The sequence below is a fragment of the Pteropus medius genome, unplaced genomic scaffold (genome assembly GCF_902729225.1).
Source record: "Pteropus medius unplaced genomic scaffold, Ma_sr-lr_union100, whole genome shotgun sequence".
In the NCBI taxonomy this organism is placed as follows: Eukaryota; Metazoa; Chordata; class Mammalia; order Chiroptera; family Pteropodidae; genus Pteropus; species Pteropus medius.
In genome coordinates, this window is record NW_024355205.1 from 26891924 (window position 1) to 26907928 (window position 16005).

Below are 16005 nucleotides of genomic sequence, written 5' to 3' on the forward strand. Positions count from 1 at the left end.
AGGAAATTATACTGACTGCTTAGAAAACATATGAGCTTTCGGTGAACAAAATATGCAAACATACTTAAATAAATAAAATGTGCTCATCCAGAATTTTTGTGTGCTTGAAATGCAGGCTATGTTATTTCCTTTCTTTCCTTCTTTCTCTTTTTCTGTCTCTCCCTTTCTTCATCACTTCATCTCTCTCTCTCTCCGTCTCTCTCTCTCTATCATACATATCACTTCATCTCTCTCTCTCTCTTTCTCTTTTTCTGTCTCTACCTTTCTTCTTCCCTCCTCTCTCTCTCTCTCTCTATCTATCTATCTATCTCTCTCCTCTCTTTTTAAATAATATACTTGAAACGTACCATAAGTCACTGTTCTCATCAACGGCCAGTTTTGGGTGGTTTCAGGCATAAGAATCTGTTTATAAAAGATCTTCTTACACTCTTTCTCACTCTTCCTTCAGCCTCACCCCTGATTTAACCTAACCATGACCTGAACAGTTCTCACTGCAGCTCTGCTTCTTCTCCTCACATATGTCTTTTTTTTTTGTTAGTTTGACACACAAAACTCAAATGCTGCTAGTTCATGTTGGGAGGTCTGAAATACCCTATCCACTTTAACCGGTTACATTCTGGTATAGAACTTATACGATTCCTAAAGCAATTATTCCTGACATTTAGTTTTCCTCAAGATTACTACACAGAAAGGGAATCGAGGAGATTGGTCACTAGATTTGTCACTAAATTCTGTAAAATAATTTTTACCTCAAGTAGTCCCTGCTGTTTGTGTGTACATGTGTATGTACATGTGTATGTGATTAATCTTGTTTTACCCAGAGCTCATGTGAGAATGTTCCTAAGATACAGGTAGGATGAGTAGAAGTTGGAATTTCTTTTCTAAGAATCCAATATTTACACTGCATACACTAAAGTGAGATGAAGCAGATGGCAAGGTCTCTATTGTGAATGGCTACTATGAAAACAGAGGACATCGGATTTTCCTTAGCTACTTGCTCTATCAAACTTTCTCTCCTGGGAAGGAGTTATGAGTCGTTCTTGAACACTAGCTGACAAAATGTGGACATTTTACCCTATGTCTGCCAATCAGACGTCCCCAATGAAAAAAGGTACAAAGGTGCAAAGGCAGACAACTGCACTGAGAAAGTAGGAATGGAGAACCCAAGGGGCTAGAGCAAGTTCCCAGGAACTGGGGCTTTCTAAGCAGTTTTGGGGGAGAATCATGACTGTGTTCTCAAATATCCAATTCTCTTTGTTTCTATCATTTTCTGAGTCTGGTTCTCTAGGCTTTCCTTCATTTCTGGAGCCATCCGATAGTCTTGAGGCAAATAGCCTCTATCTGTCAAGTTCACTAGACTTAACTTGCATTGTTTGCAAGAAAGAATGCTAACTAATTTAGGAAGGAGTTGGTAATAGAAGAATAAGAATTAGTGTCTTAGTAAGAGTTACCCCAGAAGCAAAACTTGAAGCAACGATTTGTTAGTGGTTTATTTGCGAGTTAACTTCAGGGAGTTCTGGCAGAAAAGTGGGAAGGTGAGACGGAGGGAAGGAGGTGGTAAGCACATCACAGCTGAGAGGAACAGGACCTCAGTCCTGCCGGGAGGAGACCTTCTGCTCCTGAGGGGTAAGAAAGCGGAAGTACTTTTTCTCGAAGTTTCCTCTGTCAACGGCTGAGGGCATCTCCTACTTTTCCATACTTTCCAGCTCACAGAATGAGTAAAGGCTCTTGGTCGTAGAGCCACCAACGCTCACAGCGGGACACTTTCTGACCCTGTGGAATGAACGAGGACTAAGAGCTTGTACAGAGAGCGTTAACATTGTGATAGCTTTGTGATGTGTCAACTGGACTAGGCTGCAGTTCTCAGTTTTTCAGCAAACACTAATCCAGGTCTTGCTTTGGAGGTAATTCGTAGATGTAATCAAAGCTCCTAACTGTGTGTCTTTAAGTAAACAGAATTACCTTGAATAATCTGACTGAGACTGAGTCAATCAGGTGTAAATCTTAAAAGGAGGGCCGACATTTCTCTGAGGGAAAAGAAATTTTTCTTGTAACCCCTTAGACCTGTTCCCATGGGGTTTCATCCTGCTGTGACTGTCCTTTCCTGTGGATGAGAGTTTCAGCCTGTGTCATGGCTTTAAGGCCACCTCTTCCTAACTACCTGCTCTATTGATTTTAGACATTATTAGCCAATCTCCACAACTATGTTTATCTATTATCTATCAATCATCAATCTATCAATTATCTATCTATCATCTATCATCATCATCTATCATCTATCATCATCTATATCTACCTATCCATCCATCTATCATCTATCTATTACACAAACACAACACACACACACACACACACACACACACACACACACACACACACATCCTGTACAGGTTTCATATTTCTGGTTGAATTCTGACTAGTATAGACAATTTTGGTACCTGGAAGTGGGTGCTACCATAACAAATACATAAAAATGTGAGAGTAGCTTTGGGATCAAGTGGGTGGAGTCTGAAAGAAATTTGAGGTAAACTGAAATTATGATAGAGAATGATCAAATTGTCTTTAACAGATTGTAAGTAAAAAATATGGATTTCATAAGCCCTGCTGGTAAGGGCTCAGAAGGAAGTGAGGGGCATGCTATTAGAAATAGGAAGAAGAGAGATCTCTGTTAAGTAATGGCATACATTTGAGTGGAATTATCTTTTGCAGTTATGTGGAAAACAGTTTTCTCTGGCTGGTATTATAGGGGAAAGTCGGAGAGATTCAAATGCGAAGAAGGTTTTGATGCACTGTTGCCACATGCAAGGACCAGAGAGCAGATTTTATTGTTTTGCTAAGGCTGCCATAACAAAGAATTACAGACCGTGTGGCTTAAACAACAGAAATTTATCCTATCACAATCCTGGGGGCTAGAAGTCTGAGATCAAGGTATCAGCAAGCTTGATTTCTTCTGAGGCCTCTTTCCTTAACCATCTCCCTTTGTCTTTACGTAATTTTTCCTCTGTATATATCTGTGTCCAATTTTTCTCTTATAAGAACACTGATTATGTTTGATTAAGACCTACCCATATGACCTCATTTTACCTTAATTACTTCTTTAAAGACCTTACCTCCAAATACAGTCACAGACTATGAGTTTGAATTTCAACATGTAAGATTTGAGTTTGGGGTACAACTTAGCTAATAACAAACCTCTAGGAGCAGAGAGCCACTCCCAGCCTGTAGTCAGCAAGAAAACGGGGATGTCAGTCTTCAACTTCAAGGAGTTAGATTCTGTCCCAACGACCTAAATAAGTTTGGCAGGTGCCCTTCTCTAGAGTCTTCAAATAAGTGTGCAAGTTAACAAGCGCCTTATTTGGTCGCCTTCATGGACTTCTGACATACAGAATGGTGAAGTAGTATTTTCAGCCACTAAGTGAGTAGTAATTTGCCGTGCACCGATAGAAAACTAATACAAACACCAAATACTTGTAGCCAGTCACAATTTCTTAAAACAAAAACAAAAACCTTGCAAAAGAAAGATTAAATGAAATAAACCACACTCCTCATACTGCACTTGATCCCAACCTCATAATTTTCCTCATTTTATTATCTATTTTATATTTCTCTATCCTTGGCTAGCACTTCTCTTCCAACATAAGTTTCATGACCACAAAAATTTCTCGAGACTCTGCCAGCTGACAGCTTCTCTCTCAGTAATATCTTTCAGGGTTATCCCTAAATAAAGCTGCGGTGTGGCAGCAGTCCATTTGGGCTCACATCAGCATATCGAATTGACCCATCCATGAACCAGGACTAAATCTCCTGCCTTGTCTCTCATTTGGTTGTAGGCAATCCCCCACGGGGTTATAGATGTGAGCTAAAGGATAAGCGTCAGGAAGGGAGATGTAGGTGGTAGGACATGGTAGTTACCTATTTGCATAATTTATTCATACCCTCTAGAATTGGTTGGGCTCAATAACAAATGTGCTATTTCATCATAGGATAGGTGTTACTATGCTGGATTGAATATATGATTTGGTGAATGTGATAATATCTAGCTCTTGATGGACATTTCTTATTACATGGTCACTTGATATCATATGTTCTGTTGCCTAGTCTCTAGTATGGCCCCAAAGCATATAAGGAGCTGCTTTACAAATGGTGATTAGTTCTTTGCTGAAGATGGCATGGCCTTGCTTCAATACCTAGGGCTATGATGCAAGTGTCTCTGTAGCTTGCCAGAGATTGGACATGATTTATGTACCTACTAAAGTCACTTCCTGCACTATAGAATCTGCTAGGTTGCTTGTGACTGGCTACTAGTATATAGTGTTTGTATTGCTGCAGACCCACCTAGCTCTGGGCTATATTTAAAACTGACAGCTTTCTGAGTCCCTTAATACATGGGTGAATCAGCATCTTCAAGTGTGAGATGCATTGTTTCCAAAATCCAAGGAGGATGATTGATCTTATCAGCACCCCACTTTTTACCAGCTGTGGTGAATTAGAGTACAAGTGAAGAGATAATAATTGATTTTGTAAAAGCTCTTCACAGGAAATAAATGAAGTTAACGATAATTATAAGGATTACTAAATTGGAGAGTTGTTAGTGGCCGTAAAGTCTCTAGAAAAAAAACGGTAGAAGTCTATCAAATATAAGGTCACAATGTGAAAGCCAGAAACTATTTTTTCTTTGTCACATTTCAAGAAATTCATATCTCCTTTAGCCAAAGTGCAGAATGTATTGAAAACCAGGCTAGAGATTTGATACTATGAGAGAGTGGAAAAGAAGCTAAAATCCTGGTAAATTCTTCTGTATTTATTTCTGGGGCCCTGATAAAGGAGGACCAGAATACTGAGCCCAGATATAGACATTCGAGAGGATGCAGTTGAGAATCTTGAACCCTGTGGGCCAGCAGAGCCAAATCCCTTCTCTTCATCTTGATAGCCCCCAATCATCTAAAAATATGCAAAGGATTCACCCAAAATAGATGCCTCTCAAAATGATGTTTTCCTCACTATCTACTCCTACTTCTAGATCAATCCTATAGCTCAAGTCTCAGCATTCTAGATCATTCTAGATCAATTGCTTCTAGATCAATCCTATAGCTCAAGTCTCAGCATGGTGGTCGGGAAAATAGTGTTCCTTCTAGGGGAAGAGAGGGGTTATTCAACGTACAGCAACAGACTTGGCTAATATGTTATCGACAAGACCTGGGCAAACCTGTCTGGGAATGGATCTTGAAGGTACTGGTTTAGGGAGAACATGATACAAGCCTGAAGAATGGTGACTCTGCTTACATGGCCACAATCAAGTAACAAGAAAACAAAGCAAAAAACTCATCCATTACATCTACAGAAATTTATCTATTTTGCTTGTGTGTTTGCATCTATTTTTCTGCCAGATTTGCAAGTCTGCTTTCCTAAAAGATTGTTAAGTCCTTTGAGGTCCAGAAAGCAATCATGGTTGACCTGCCACTTACTTTCTATACCTTCAATAAATATGCATTTAATAAGTGATTAAGGAATGATACATGAGAAAAGCCTATCTTTATTCTGATTTGCACCAATTATTGAAAGTAACATCTACTGAAAGTAGATGTTTTGCATTTTGAGCTACTCTAAGAGAGTAACATTAACAAGATTCTTAAAGGAAACATTGCACTAATTTGATTGGCGATGTCAAAATTTTCATGAAAGTTGTAAGTTTTGACTCTTATTGTAAGAATATCAGATGATCAAAAAGAGGGCGCAAACAGAACTACACGCGAGTAAAGTGTCACTCTTAAAAAAAAAAAAGGAAAATACTCCTAGATTCTAGAGATAATTGATGGCTTGGAAAAATCCACCTGGCCAGTTCGCTTTCTTCGTTCTACAAACACTGAATAGCATATTTTCGTATAAACACAGAGCCAAAGTGTAAGACTAAACTCTGAAATGCCTGCGATTACTCGTGTGGGCAGGGAATGCTATGATTGGCTAAGTTTCAAGTTTGAGTGTCTGTGTAGACAGAGCAATGCCAAAAGTTATTAGATCAGAGCCAATCTCCTCCAACATCTCAGAGGAGCACTGAACTAGGGGCTCTAGGATTCTTCATTTGGTTTTACCATTAAACCTGCTTCCTTTTCTACCTTCCTTGCCTTCAGAGACCTCCCTGCCCTTGAAAATAGGAACTGTCACTTCCATCCTGATCTCTGCCCATCCTATTCCCATCCTACCTCCTACTCCCAGGCCTACAAGCTGCTTCTTGAGATGAGTCTACAAAAGAAAAAAAATATTTGTGAATAAGCTAAGTTGGAAGTGTTCATTCATACAAACCTCCTGATTGTAGGCTTCTAGCTTTCTTGAATGTTTTACAGTCAGCGTATACAATTTAACATACCTTGTTTCTTTTCTTAAAAAAAAAAAAAATAAAACCACGGTATCAAATTAAAAGTTCTCACTTCTGCCATGAAACTTATGATGTCATCAAAATCCATTACATTTTTAAGCTCCTTTAACATAGTTAAAATGCATTTTCCTTTCCTCTCAGAGTCTGTTTATACCTGACTCCAGAATTACTTTCATTAGGGAGATACATGTTTTATATCTTGTAATAAACATTTCTCCAGTTCAATCCAAAATGTCTTTCAAATATAGAAAATTTAACTATGGGTTCCTTCTTTATTGAGTAACTCAGATAATGTTTGAAAACTTTGGCTGACTTTTCTCTTTATCATTCAAATATTGAAATTCTTAAAAAAGAGTTAATTCAAAAAAAGGAATCTCAGCTTCTTTAATCAGGAGTGACAGGACCTGCCACTGTTAAAGATGATGCAAAAATAAATTAGAACTTTCAAAAATCCAATGAATTAAAATACTTCTTTATTAGATTTAACATAAATCAGATTTATTTTTTATTCCTCTTAAACTTTGAAATGCTATAAAAATAATTTTAACCATCTCAATTCATTTTTTCCTAAACTCTTATGCCATGAACTAAATGCAGTTGTTCGAGTTTTATTAGAGATAAAGCTGCTACAATGGAGCTTTGGCCTTCCAAATTTTATAGTAGTTATATCGGGATATTTTAAAGGTGAACTCTCTACATTAACTTAAAAGAAATAAAAATGATTTAAAAATACTTTCTTGGATTAATTTTATTTTTTCTATGAATAAATTATGGTTTTCAATAACTATAAATAAGGAAAATAAATTTAATAATTTCATAGTTTTATTATACAAATTTATTATGTTTTCCAAGTGTTATCACAGACATATAAATGATGAAATTGTATATATTTAAAGTACACAACATGATGATTTTATGTACATATACATTCTAAAATGGTTACCATGATCAAGTTAATTAAGATATTTATCGCCTCATATACTTAACTACTTTTTTGTGTGTGTGATGAGAACACTTAAGATTTACTCTCAGCAAATTTCAAGTACACAATACTGTATAACTATAGTCATCATGACATACATTATATACTCAGAAGTTATTTGTTTTAAGTAAAAGTTTGTATTCTTTGGCCTATATCTCCTCATTTCCTATGCACAATCTCTGGCAATCACCATTCTATTTTCTATTAACAAAAATACATTTTTTTTTTTAAGATTCCACACAAAAGTGATGTTATACAGTATTTATCTGTCTCTCTCTGGCTTATTTCAATCAACACAATGCCCTCCAGTTTCATCCACTTTGTCTTGAATGGCAGAATGCCCATTTCTATAGCTAAATAATAGCTCTTTGTAGATACACAAAATTTTATTTATTCATCTGTTAACAGTCACTTTGACATTATTATGAATAATGCCTCAGTGAACTTGGAGTACAGATATCATTTACTTTAAATATATACCCAGAAGTGAGATTGTTAGATCGTATCATAGTTCCATTTTCAATTTTTGAGAAAATTGCCATACTGTTTTAAAAAACATACCACTTTACATTGCCACCAGTAGCATACAAGAGTTCCCTTTCTCCACACCCTTACTAATATTTTTGTCTCTTGTCTTTTTATAATAACCATCCTATTGGGTGGAAGGTGATATTTTATTGTGGTTTTGATTTGAATTTCCCTGATGATTAGTGATGTTGATCATTTTTTTAGGTTCCTATTGTCCATTTGTGTCTTCTTTGGAAAACATGTCTATTCAGGTCCTTTGACCATTTTTAATGGTATTATTTGTATTTTTGCTATTGAATTGTATAATTTTCTTATATATTTTGGATATTAATCTCTTATCAGATATATGTACAGGTCTTTCACTTCTTCGTTTACATTTATTCCTAAGTATTTTATTGTTTTCAGTGCTATTTTAAATGAGATTAAAAAAATTCTCTTTCATGTAGTCTTTGTCCATGTATAAAAATACAACTAATTTTTGTATGTTGATTTTGTATCCAGCAACTTTACCGAATTTGTTTATTTGCTCTAAAAGATTTTTGACGGAGTCTTTAGAATTTCTACACATAGGATCATGTTATCTGCAAACAGAGACAATTTTACTTCTTTCTACCTGATTTGAATGACTTTTATTTCTTTCTTGCCTAACTGCTCTGGTGAGAACTTCCGGTACTATGTTGATTAGGAGTTGCTTGAGTAGGCATCCTTGCCTTATTTCTGATTTTAGAGGAAAATGTTTTAGCTTTTCACCATTATGATATCACCTCTTCTCTTGCCATAGCTGGCCTTTATTATGTTGTGGTACATTCCTGTATACTTCATTTATTAATAGTTTTTATCATTAAAGGATATTGAAGTTTGTCAAATGCTTTCTCTGTTTCTTTTGAGATAATCATATGATTTTATCCTTTATTCTATTAATGTAATATATCACATTTATTGATTTGTAAATGTTGAACAATTTTTGCATCCCTCCACAGGTATTTTTCTGCCTTTTCATGGTAGCACAGAGGTTTTTCATGGCTATTCTCATTGGTTAATAGTTTATTCATTGTGTTTGATTCTTTTTATGGGAGAGAGGGGTCCCCCATCTTGTTGATGTCACCTGTCACAGTACATGTTTAGAAATAACCTCTCATAATGGAAAAAAGAGATTTGGTTAATTTATTTTTATTAAACCTATAAAATTATTGTAGGAAATTATGTGCTCTCATCATACAATGACAAAATATTTGAGGTCTTTACATAATTAATAACTTCATGTTTAATAACAACATATTTTTATTAGTAGAAATTATTGAAACAATGTATTTTTTTAGATGAAAATGAACTATGTCATATCTAAATAATACTTGAGCTATTTTCTAAAGCTTTACATGTTTTTCATAATGATAAGGAGAAGAGCTCATTTACTCCTAATGAGAAGAGGGGATAAAAAAGAATCTGAATTTTAGAAGTTCACCAATTCAAGAAAGTTGAAACTAGCTAGTTTAATAAAGAGATTGGTTCATTTTTTTTTCCTGTGTAGTACAAAGTTTTATGTAGAAAACATATATTCAGTAGCATAGACTAGGATATCCAGAAGTTGTATGAGAACTTTGAAAATATAAAATAAAGTCATTGTGGTATCTATTTTTTTAGGTGAGGCAACTCTTGGTTGATCTCACAGACTGCAAGGACCTTTCAGCTTACAATCCCTGATTTTTTATTTTTTACGCCTACAGCACCTGGTCCTCCTAAGTGGTCTCCCATCCAAGTACTAACCAGCCCCGACCCTGCTTAGCTTCTTAGATCAGACAGGATCAGGCTTGTACAAGATAGCATGGCCGTAAACTAAAATAATGGCACTGGCAAGAAAGAGCAGGTAGTTTCTCCTTCATGACCAACTATGCTAGGAACCAAGATACTAATGTCAGGAGCCTCGGTAGAATGCCCGGGCCCCTGAAAGGCATGCTAAATTGGGCACTTTCCCCTGGAATCACATACATTAAGATTAAGTCACTAGGGAGATAGGACATCATGGTATTTTGTAAGGATGATTATAGTAGCAATGCTTTGGAGTTTGATGTTCTGAGAGTAGAATTTTCTAAATGATGTTTTCCAGCTTCTTTTGGTTTATAGGCATTCAAACTGATGCTAAAACAGATAATTATGGCAGATTTTATAAATTATCTTAATCTCTTTCTAAGGAAGCTCTGGAGACTATAGGGAGGTAGCATTCCATGTTAAATATGAACTCACTGAAATATCACAATTCAAATAAGTCACTTCTATAATTTGCACTGAAAATGTCTTTCTCTCTTTTATTTGGGATTATTTAGTCTGTTTTTACACAAATTCTCACTGATTTAAAATAATCTCCACAAAAAATTAATTTCCAAGACTAAATAAAATTAAAAGAGTTGATACCTGTTCATGAGCTGATTAAATTTAACATTTCACCATACATATGTTCATTGAGAATTCCTTAAAATGAGGTATTGAATCTACCTGGAAATCAGCTTTTCTTTTATTAAATTAATTTATTTTTAATTCTTCAATGTTACCATATATTTGACCCCTTTTACCCCATCTACCTTCCCTCTCACTGCCCCCTACCCTCTGAGAAATCAGCTTTTCACAATGAGTACTTATTTGCTTTTTTCTCTGCTATGATCTTTTGTTGTCTCTGCCTTCATGTCATGTGCTTGGGTGACTGTAGAGGGAATGAATAATGGCATCTCACATTTGCAGCACTCCACTGAAGACATCTCCATGTCACCCCAGCCTTCCAAATGTGTACCTCTATGTTGACCTAAGTAGCTTTCCTTGGGACAAGGAGCCAGCATGGTGACAGACTTTTATTAGAGTCTTTCTTTTTCTTCCTTCCTTCCTTCCTTCCTTCCTTCCTTCCTTCCTTCCTTCCTTCCTTCCTTCCTTCCTTCCTTCCTTCCTTCCTTCCTTCCTTCCTTTTTTCTTTCTTTCTTTCTTTTCTTTTTCTTCTTTTTTTGTTCATTTGTTTTTTTTTTTTTTAGAATGTTTTCTGTGGGTGGTAAGGAAAATGAACTTCCAAATTACACTGAAGTCAGTACTTATATATAGATTGGTGACATGGGTCCAATGTCTTAATTATTACAACAGTAAACAGTTCTCAGTGGATTAAGGTCTACTACTTCTAACCAGGTTCCAGTTTCCAGACTAATTCCAGTCATCCTTCTTTCTTGGACTATTTAATCCAAAGAGTCACTAAACATTTTTTGCACATAGTATAAAGTTAGTTATGCCAGTACATATTTGTGATAAGGTGGGGAATTCTTATTAGTAACTGCTATCAGGATTTCTTTTAAAAAATCAAATGTATATATTCAAAGACTACACACCCACACACAACCTCTTGACAAGTGATTAAGAGTAGAAACTGAGATCCTCAGGGATCAGGAAGTTGATGGAAATATTCTAAATAAAATGTAAAAATAATATACCCGTCAATCTAGAAGAAAAAGAGAAGGGGGTAGAGCTTCTCAGATGACAGAAGGCTGTATAGAATTTAAAGTAACTCCACCCATTATTCCTGAGATATTGAATGAAGTTCCCAACATAGAATTGTTTGTTATGAGTAGGCGTGACTGTTTATATGTGTTGTGTGTTTATGGTTGTATATGTAAATCAGTGATGGGGCTGTGTATCTACTGTACTAACACAAGACAAAAGGACGCACAGAATGGCATCTAAGGACCTAAGTGTGAGCAGCTTCCAGAAACTGTGAGGAAGGTTCTGGACAATTACAGACTGTAAAATTGTGTTTCAGGTCAGGTTTAACCAGTCTTCAAGGATCAGAAGGGTTCAAGATAACTCATGTATCACTAATAAATAAATGAAGAACGATTCCCTGGAAAGAACAGAACTGGGAGTAAACCTTTGGTTCTGACTTTTATCCTGATTTAGGAGAAATAAACATTATATAAATTGTAAAATGAGAACAGTTTTTGGACTAGAGTAAGCCAAAAAGATTCTTCCTCTATTCTGAGACCATGAAGACATTCTCCTATATTTTCTCCTATTAGCTATGTGATTTTCTCTTTCACATGTATATATTTATTCCATCTGGTTTATTTTTGGATGTGGTGTAAGGAAGATACCCAAATCTATTTTTTTCTTATAATGAGTTGATCTTGCCAATATCATTTAAAAATAATGCATCTTTTTCGCAATGATTTGTGATGCCACTCCCCTATATGCTTTCCATACAACCACGAATTAGTTGAAATCTCATTATCTGATGGCCTTTCTTATGATCTCATTGTGGATTTATAGTTTTTATTTCTTTCTCCTTTAAAAAATTTAGTTGAGGTGGGGGAATTTTTAAGGGAGCAAAAAGATACCGAATGTGATTAATGTAATGCCTTTGAAATTTTATGAAATAGTAATACTCAAAATATTAAAATTCAACTTAAAACCACAAAGTCTTAATAAGAGGCATTCACATAAAAATGTCAATTAGATTCATGTATTAAGTCTTCACTTCAGGAAACTTATATTGAGTGCCTATGATATGCCAGGCAAATACTGAGGCTTTAGGATTATGAAAATAAATATAGACCGAGGGGCTGGCTGTCTATTTCATTGTTTTATTTACCTTTACTGGTCCATTGTCTTCTATCAGCTTTCAGATGTAGAACTCTGTGCTAAGCAACCGTTATCATTAGATATTTAGTGGATCTTAGAGTTTAGAGAAAACAGAAAAAATATAAGACAATGTGAGATATAAGAGCAAGAACAGAAGCAAGATGGTGTGGGATCGCCCAGAGTTGCTAAATGAAAGGATTATACTAACTTTTGATACCATACCATATATTTTTTAGAATTTAAATTTTGTTATCTGCTATGAAGAGTCACTAAGCTATCATATTCTAAAGAGAGAATCAGAACTGTTACCTATAAAGTGTGATATAATTAATTATTGGGGGAAAGTTCTATGTCTTAAATTTTAACAATTCCTCATTCAGAGGTCATTTTCCTCCTTCCTTATCTTAGATACCCAGAGCTAAATCAAGAATCATAGATTAAATCAAAAGTACTCTTTGAAGCTAAACTAAATATCAGAAGATCATGTACTAAAATTTACAGATTTTAGCCCTAACAAGACCTTCTTGGATTCTTACTTTGATGTTTTTATTTTTACTTCAATAAAATAAAATTGTATAAGTTTAATCATCTACTTATCCAGTTCACTGCAGATTAGAAGCATAAATTTGAAGTACGAACTGGTAAAAATAGTGGCAACAAAAAGACAATCGATATTGGAGTTATACTTGATAGTATGAAAGGTAAACTTGGTCTCAGAAATTCAAAACACAAAAGAACATAGCAAACTAAAACTATGTATTTAAGAATCATGACAAATGGTCCTACATCCCTCCTTCATTTGGCATGATTATGGTTGTTCAAAATGGTGCCATTAGCCTTGAAAAAAAGGCACATTTATACTAACTATCTCTGGTTAAAGTAGATACATTTGTTTGTGTTTTAGATTTTTTTTCTAAAAATGAGTTTATTTTTAGATAGAAAGGGTGATAGATAGACAGATAGAGAGATTATAGATAGATAGATAGAGATATGTATAAATAGATAATATTTATACATTACATATATATATTCAGATTCAACTCTGTTGTCAGGCATTGTGAGGGATTTTCACAAATATTTCATTTACTTTAATGACTAGACTGAAATTGGAATCAGGTTTGCTACTTTTCCTTTATGTAATACAATACAGAGCAGAGGTTAAAATCAGAGGTCCCCGAATTTGGATCTCAAGTTTGACATTAGCCATTTGGCCATAAGAAATGACTCAGCCTTTCTGAGACAGAACTTCCTCATATATAAAATGGAAGTAGCGATGCCCAAGTCAAATAGTCAGGAGGATTTGATGAGATAATGTATGTAAAGCACTTACCCAGTGCTTAGCACTTTGTAATCACTCGATAACCAGAGCTATTTTATGCTTTTAATTGGAGAGGCTTCTGCCATTGGGGAAAGTAAAATTCAAAAGATAGCTAGCTTAGTCCTTCAGAATTCAGATTGAAGTATCATTGTATTTAGATTAGATTTAATATATAACAAGTAGTAAATGTTTATTTTCTTGTTGTAATAGTTGATCAATGAATGTATTTAAGATGTATTCGTTTGAGTCATCTGCTTTCCCACTTTTAAATTCTATCTTTAAACCCCGAAAACCATTTTTTTCAAAGTCTTATTATTTATCATCAAAAGAAATAGTTGAATGTGTGTTAAGGAATTAGTATAAAACTATCTCAGAGAATTGAAAGGGAAAAAATCAAATTATGCATTGTAAGTCGCATTATACATATAACAGCTTATACACTGACTAGAAATAATACATTTTAAAATACTGGAATTTATATAAAATTTGCATCATATTTTTTTGTTCAAAGTAGACACCCACAAGACAAACTGACTTTTCAACAACTGATATAAAAATAAATTTCCAATATGCCTCCTTTGTTCTATGCTGTTATCTATTCTCCATAAAGAGTCTAGAGTGATCTTTCAATGTATATATTCATTCACACAACTTCCTATTTAAAGCCTTCTGATGGCTTCACATTGAATGTGAAATAAAGCCAATTTTCTTATGGCCTGCAATATACTATATGATTTGATTCTTGTCTCTCTTTCTCTGATCTCTTCTCCCTTCTGTCCTTTTCTTTGCCTACTCCATAGAAGGCACAATGTTTATCTTAATGAGCCTTGAATGTGTCCAGCTCATTTCACACTCAGGATCCTTTCACTGAGAGCCACTTTCTATATATTGCTGACTTGTTCTCATTTGGCTCATTATTTAAGTTTCCATTCAAATGTCTCCAGGACAATTGCCTGATTATTTTCAGTCCTATTATTTTTTATGCATAACACTTACCATACCCACAAACATATTTGAACCAGAGTATTGAGTATAATATACTTACTACAATATCATCAGGAACAGTTTTTATCTTCTCCCATTTCTACCTAAAAATATCCTTTGTAGTACTTCCCTTTACCACTTTGATAGAATCTTGATGATAGTTTTTATCTTTTTGGTGACTTCCAAGTTTTGCTTTCATAATTATCATTCTCAACTTCATTTTTCTCTATTCTCATTTTTTTTAACATTCCTATTAAGCTAACATCATCTTTTGATATCTACTCTCCATATTATTTCCAGACCTCCAATTCTTGCTTCATTTATAAACATTATTTTATTTAGCCCATTCATCATTTTTCTCAACAACTATATTTATCTCCAATATAGCTAATGTATTCTTTTTATTATTATTTTGTATTATTTCTTGATGCAACATTAATTACACTTGTTTTAAAGTCTTTTTCTGATTGCTTTAGTACTATTATTTCACTATGTTTGAGTATTTTGGTTTGTTATTTGATTTTATGGTCTCCATGCTTTTCAGATAATTTGGAGTCTTTGATTGCTTTTCTTTGCATTCACAATTTCTTAACAAATTGCCTGCTGCTTCTTCTTGCAATGTCAGCCAAGGTGAGAGGGAAGAAACTGCCAGAGTTCACGTTCCTCACTTTTGCAATAAGATGAGAAAATAAAGGAGATAGCGGCTCTGCATCTAGTCTTCTTTATTATCTCTCGGCTTTGACTGCTTTGGACATTTCACCATGGTCTTCGTCAGAGGCCTTCTACCATTGCTGGTATAAACTCATGTTTGTTCCCACTTTATTTGGTTCTCATTTTATTCTCATCCGTTGGTTCTTACAAGTGTCCTAAAATGCTATTTTATTCTTAGTTTGAATCTCTTCTGCTTTAAGTTCTTCAAATATTCTTGAAAGTATTTTCTCATGTGTGTTTTTAAGAGGATCCATGCATTCATTCTATTTTTAAATATATTTTCCAATAATTCTATATGATCAGAGAAATTGTAGAATTTGCTCACAATATGTCTTGAAAGCAGAATAAAAAGCAGAAATTACTTTAGAATAAAAATTTTTATTAAATGTAAAAATGATTGCAGCTTCTCTTTAAAGAATCTAGAAGTGTCCCAATAACCTTTGTATGTATGTGTTTTCTAATAGAACCCCAAAAGTATTCTTGAAAGACTAATCTTAACCTAAT

The 16005-nt window shown here is 34.6% G+C and overlaps 1 pseudogene; it reads right to left on the reverse strand.

Moving 5' to 3' along the window:
- Nucleotides 1-9598: 9598 nt before the first annotated feature.
- On the reverse strand, nucleotides 9599-9717 carry LOC120599146 (uncharacterized; annotated as a pseudogene).
- Between the last annotated feature and the right edge of the window lie 6288 nt (nucleotides 9718-16005).